Here is a 6,722-nt window from a genome sequence, read left to right as displayed (position 1 = left end):
TTAAACCTTTGTTCGAACCATACTATTGGTTCATGAAATTATGGAAAGAGAACCAAAACCACAAAACTATCAAAGGGTGGAGAGAGAGACAGAGACAGAGACACAGAGAGAGCCATGCTTACAAACTAAGGAAGCACCCGGTTGGAACAGAACCAACAGCACTGCAAATGGAGAGCCTTCCCAACACTGAACAAGTGCAAACAGTGAGTTCAGTTCTTTCGCAACAATGAAGAAGGTGGGACACAGGAAACATTTCATTGTATGAAACAAGGTTTTAAAAATCAGTGAAGAAGGCCATTTGAATCACGGTACGACAGAGGGGTGGCTGTGGGGATCTGGCTGTACATCTGCCTGGTGTCGTCTCTTCCCTTGCTTGTCAGATCTTCAATAGGGTTGGTCGGAGATAGCTGGAGTAAGGCTGGAAAGGAAAGGTTTCCCGCCGAGGCTTGCAGTTCCCTGTGGGTGGCATTCATCCGCACCAGAAATCTAGGACAACTAGCCACGGACATGTGGGAGCAACCGCCTCTGTGTTCAGCACAGCCATCCTGGAGTACCTCACGGCAGAGGTACTGGAGTTGGCAGGAAATGCATCAAAAGACTTAAAGGTAAAGCGTATTACCCCTCGCCACTTGCAACTTGCTGTTTGTGGAGATGAAGAACTGGACTCTGATCAAGGCTACAATTGCTGGTGGTGGTGTCCTCCCACACATCCACAAGTCTCTGATGGGAAGAAAGGACAACAGAAGACTGCTAAGGATGCCTGGATTCCTTATTATCTCCGGACTCTAAATATTCTTAACTTTAATGTCCAGCGTCAGTGATTCCAGTGGATTGTATCTCTGAAAAACACAATTTTGCCTTTTGCAATTCTATTTGAGTAAGTTGGAGGCTTAATTAGCCTTCCAACCAACCAAATTTCTGCATTCAGGTCTTAACCATATTTAAGTGTTACTGTGGCTTCAAAGAAGCTATTGATTCTGAAGTAGTGGGTTTTGAGTGAGTTGACTGTTTTTAAAAAACTGTTTGGATTTTAATTGTGATGCAGAAGTTATAGCAACAAACATTTGATTTTTTACAGACATTATTTCTACTCTGGTAGATAAGCTCAATAAAGGTCAGATCAAAAAAAAAGTGAAGAAAAGCTACCACATGCAAGTTGACAACTTAAAGGCCTGCAGGAAGTTGAGTGACCTTGAGATAAAAAAAAAAAAGTACCTAAACTTTTGACCAAGTTGTAGCTACAGGATGCCTTGTTCTATATCCTTAATATCAACATGGGACAAGATTCTTGGCCACCTATTTAACAGGTGGTGCTGAGCATTGAGCAGGGGTCAGGGACAGTGGCTTCCAGAAAGTAGAGAGTATGAGAGAATTATTCAACACACCAAATTTCTAAATGCATAAAAGAAAATTCACACTTAAATAGGCTAGGGATATTGCTCAGTAGTAGAATATTTGTCTAAAAAGCACGAGGTCCTAGATTAAGCCTTAGCACTGATGATGATGATGATGATGATGATGATGATGATGATGATGATGGTGATGGTAATGATGATGATGGTGATGATGGTGATGGTGATGATGATGGTGATGGCAATGAAGAGGAGGACAAAGAGGAGGAGAGAAAAAGAAGAAAAAGAGGAAGAAGAAAAAAGAGAAGAAATGGAAAGAAGAGAAGGAAGTTGTTTTGTAGAAATCTACACATCATAAATTCACTTTACATCAGTAGTTCTTAACTAGGGAAGATTTTACCAAGCAAGGAACAATTGTAATGTATATGGATAGTCCTGTTGGCTTGACTAGCAGAGGCATTGGTCATTAGCCATGGGATCTTGTATGAACAGTTTGCATACAGAAGACAACCTCACACAGCAAAGGAGAAGCTGGCCCCAAAGTCAATAGAGCTTGGGTTGAGAAATTCTGCTTTAGATGAAACACACACAAACGGAAGTGTCTAAAAATTCCCAAAGGTAGCTGAAGAATTCATATCCCCTTAATGTAAACCTTTTTGGGGAAAGGTTAAAAAAAAGATGAGCTAGTATAAAAATTGATACACTAAAATACTTTTTTAAAAAGATAGCATCTCTCTATGCAGTACAGCCTTGCCATCAACTCATGATTCTCCTTCCTCTACCTCCTAAATAGAAGGAGTACAAGTCCATACCAGTACATCTGGCTTGTACTTAAAATTTAACTTGAAAATTCAAAACTGTCAAAGTCTAAACACCTCTAAAATGTAGCAAGTTAGCAAAGTGTGATTAAAAGCATGTAATATGAAAGAGAAATGAAAAGCTGTGAAGAAGAAAGGGGAAGTCTCTAGCTCCTAAGAGAAATTCCAGTGGAAGTATATTAGGAGCAATGCCCTTCGGGAAGATCACAGACACATGTTTTTAAGTTGTGAAGGCTTGGGCTGGAGAGATGGCTCAGTGACTAAGAGCACTTGCTGCTCTTCCAGAGGACTAGAGTTCAATTCCCAGCACCTAATGGTGTCTCCCAACCACCTGTAACTCCAGTCCTGGGGAGTCTAATTTTCCCATCTGGCCTCTTCAGACATCAGGCATGCATATGGCACAAAGATATACATGTAAGTAAACATAAAATAATTTTTAAATTAAAAATTTAATTTTAATTTTAACTATGGTCTGCAAAGACCACAATTACTGATTTAAAGAACAAGGTAAGTATAAACAAAATTAACTAAGACAAATTATGTATTTAGATAGATTGGTGTCAATTAAAAAAGTATTTCATGACAAATGAAAGCCTCTGTTAAACACTAAATAAAGAGAAAATACCTAAAATGTTTTCTAAACATTTTCATTGTCAGAATGTTTCCTACTGGTAACAAAGGATTCCAGAAAATAACAGGACAATACCTTATAAAGGTTTGAGGACACTGAGTAAAATGCTTTCAGATACTAAGAATATTTATAGACTCTAAATAGGTGAGGGTCTGTGTTTGCAGAGAGACAATGATCGTCAGCGTATAATTAAATATGATTTTGTGTGTATATATAACACATATATGAATGCATCTGTATAAAATTTAGCTCCTAGATCAAAGGGGGAAGGTTACAGAAAAATAGAAAGGGGGAAGAGAGCAAAAGGAAGGAAGGAAGGAGAGAGGGGGAAAGGAAAAGAGAAGGGAGAGAAAGAGGGGAGGAGGAAAAGAAACAAGCAAAAATGATAACCAGAAAACATAAGTAAAATAGTAGAAAATTCCAGATATATCAATAAATCAATAATCATAATAATATAAATGACATATTAACTGGCTATCAAGAATATGTATATTCAGTTTAGAGTGAACATATTAAAATGAAAGTATACAGAAAATTTGGAAAGGGGGCTTAAAAACAGGTATCATGTTAATATTAACTAAATGAAAAGCTTATGTTTCAAACAGTCAAATGTTTTTAAAATAAAATAATTTATAGGAAAGTCAGTGGACACTAAATAATAAAATATTCTAAATTAAAAGTAATTGCAAAGACCATAATTATTCATTTATACATCTAACAATTTGACCTTAAATTTATAAAGTTAAACTAACAGAAGAGCAGCTAAAACAAATAATGATGGTGAGAGGTTTTAAATCTAGCAGAAATAAATAAAAGAAAGCAAAATTAGAAATGTATTCTTGAGCATTCTCTGAGGGCCAGAACCAACATGTTACACACATAACTGCATATCTAGAGAGCTGATTGACAGCTAGATTATGCATGGACAGATCTTAGATAAATAGATAAGATGAATAGATGATAGAGGTAGATAGATGGAGGGAGATAGACAGATGTAGGTAGCTGGATAGATAACAGAGACATAACAGATATGTAAATGATAGATGATGATAAAAAGATAGATGATGGATGGTGGATAGGTAGATAGATAGGTGATAAATAGACTGAATGGTAAATAAGTAACAGATGATAGCTATTTTATGAATGATAGGTGCATACATACATACATAGATCCATACATACATCTAAGAATGGGGATTAATGGGGAATTGGCACATTAGATTTCTGAGGCTGAACAGTCCCACAGCAGACTGTCAGTGGGGTGAAGACCCTAGGACAATTGCAGAATGGCTCAGTGAAGCCTAAAAACCTTAGCACAGGGAAGTCAAAAGGTAACTCTCGGTCCACAGCCAAAGGCCTAAAAAACTCAGGAGGTTATGAAGTACAAATCCTGGGGTCCAAAGGCAGAATACCTGAAGTGCTTCTGTTCAAGGGTAGAAGGGTGCCCCATACCCAAGAGAAAGGAAAGAGAATTAGCCTTTCTCCCTCTTTAGTCTCTCTGGCCTTGTATAGTGCTCACCTGCATTGAGGCGAGTCTCTGAACTCAGTCCACTGACTCACACCCCAGTCTCATCCAACATCACTCACAGACACACCCAGAAGCAATGTGTTAGCTCTCTTAAGTAGTCCTTAATCCAGAAAGCTGACATGCAAAAATTAATCATCACAGAAAATGCAGAAACACACTCTGGCAAGCTTTAATCTAAGGGCATGAATAGAGTCCTATGCCGACCTCACAAACAGGAACATTTCTGTGCATACATAATGCATTGCAGAAGAAGTTCTAAGAATGTTTTATAACTCTAAGAACACACATACCAAACTTTCATATGCTTGGCTACAATCTACACCAGTGCCTCCCAACCTTCCTGATGCTGCAATCCTCCTGTCGTGTTGACCCCCAACCATAAAATTATTTTCAGTGCTACTTCATAACTGTAGTTCTGCTACTGTTATGAATTGTAATGTAAATATATGATGTGCAGAATATCTGATATGCTACCCCTATGAAAAGGTTGTTCAACTGCCAAAAGGAGGTTGCGACCCACAGGTGTGAACCACTGATCTACACAGAAATTCTTGAGGAAAGATCATTAGAGGGAAGACAGAAGTGAAGGGAACACCTTCTAACTCATTTAGCCTAGAAATATTTTAAAACCCAGGTGGTCACACCTGTAATTCCAGCACTTGGAAGGTGGACACAGGAGTTCAAGGTCATCTTCAGCTGTAAAAAAAAAAAAAAAAAAAAAAAAAGTTCCACAGTGTTCTGTACATTCACAACTGTTTTTCCATTGCCTTTCCACCTTCCCCCAAGTGTGAAGCAAAGACAAATTAGGAGAGATTCAGTCTTGATGAGTAAGCATGTGATACTTTTGTGTTTATTGAAGCTGTTATTTTTTTTTTAAACTAGAACAGACATGATGGCACATGACTATAATCCCAGCACTTAAGAGGTTGAGATAGGATGATCATGAGTTTGAGGATAGCCTGCGCTTTGGAAGAACCAGGCCAGCCAGAACCTTTCTCCAAAATAAACAAACATACAAGTAACTACAGAGAACTTTGAGGGACAAAGGAGTCCTTGCACCTTTAAGGGGATAATTGATTGATTGGGTTTATCTCATCAGTCCACCAGTGGTTCTGGGCTTTGTTCCATTGAAGAAACTTAGATTTTGATATAAAATGCATTGTCACAAGTCCATTTTCCCCAAGGCAAAATCCACAATACCATGAACTGTCTCTTGTAAAGCTGTGGGGCTATATGGTCAGGCATGAGGTCTGAAAAGGCTTCCATTTGCTTGCAACAGCAGCAACACATGAAGGACCAACTAGTTTATCACCAATCTGACCCCAATATGGCTTTGTTGTTGTTTGATTTGGTTTTCCTTTTTTTGCATTTTCATTTAGGGATTTTGTGTATGTGTGTGCATGAGTGTTTGTGTACACTGGCGTACAGAGAGCCAGAGGCTAATGTTGGGTGTCTTTCTTCATCACTCTCCAACTTAGTGTTTGAGACAGAGCCTCTCATGAAACTGCTCACCAGTCAACTAGACAGGCTGGCCAGCGAGCTCCAGGGATCCTCCTGTCTCCACTTACCCTGCACTGGGTTTACAAGCATGCACCATCATGCCTGTTTTGTTTGTTTGTTTGTTTGTGTTTGTTTTGTTTTTGTTTTTACGTGGGTGCTGGGAATCAAACTCAAGTGCTCATGTTTTGAAGCAAACACTTTAGTGCCTGAGCCATTCCCCATCCATTATTTTTGATTTTTTGAGATAGGGCCTTCCTTACCATATGACATGATTAGCCTAAACCCAACATCTTCCCATCTCAGCCTCTGAGAGCTGGAGTCGCAGTATGCACCACCATGCCCACCTTCCTTGAATTTCTATATGCAATGCCAGTGAGCTCTTAACCTCTCTGAGCATGAATATACTTCTCAGTAAAGATAATAATGCATGTCTCCAGAAGTACTGAGATGATGAAATAGAATAGTGTTCAAATGTGTAACGTGGGCATAACACATAAGTGTTGCATCTGTTGGTTCTAAAACTCTCTCCCTGACACAGTGTTCTGAGACCTCAAACCAGCTAACAACTACTCTTCTCAAAGGAAACCTCGTCCTTGAGCCATCCCACACCAGTTCCTGAGTTCGTGAAACAACTTCCTGACTACTTCTCTATTTCAGTGCTGGAAAAATGGCGATTTAGATTCTGAAATAGAGTATGTGTTAGATATTAATGCCTACCAGGACTCAGTATGGGGACTAAAATGAAGCCCGCGGCCTTGAGAGAGTTAGTTATGCTACCAGCATCTTCATCTTCTGTGTTTCAGTACTACTAGATGACGTAAAACAGACAAAGACAGCTTACATCATGAATAAACAAGTAAGAGCAGGCCTGATCACACTGTCATTTACACAAC

The 6,722-nt window shown here is 39.0% G+C and overlaps 1 pseudogene; it reads left to right on the top strand.

Moving 5' to 3' along the window:
* The first annotated feature begins 226 nt into the window (after window positions 1–226).
* LOC114707423 lies at window positions 227–821 on the top strand (annotated as a pseudogene).
* The last annotated feature ends 5,901 nt before the right edge of the window (window positions 822–6,722 follow it).

Source organism: Peromyscus leucopus, chromosome 6, assembly GCF_004664715.2.
Source record: "Peromyscus leucopus breed LL Stock chromosome 6, UCI_PerLeu_2.1, whole genome shotgun sequence".
NCBI lineage: Eukaryota > Metazoa > Chordata > Mammalia > Rodentia > Cricetidae > Peromyscus > Peromyscus leucopus.
The sequence above is the reverse complement of the archived record's forward strand: the minus strand, read 5'-3'. Positions and strand labels throughout refer to the sequence as shown.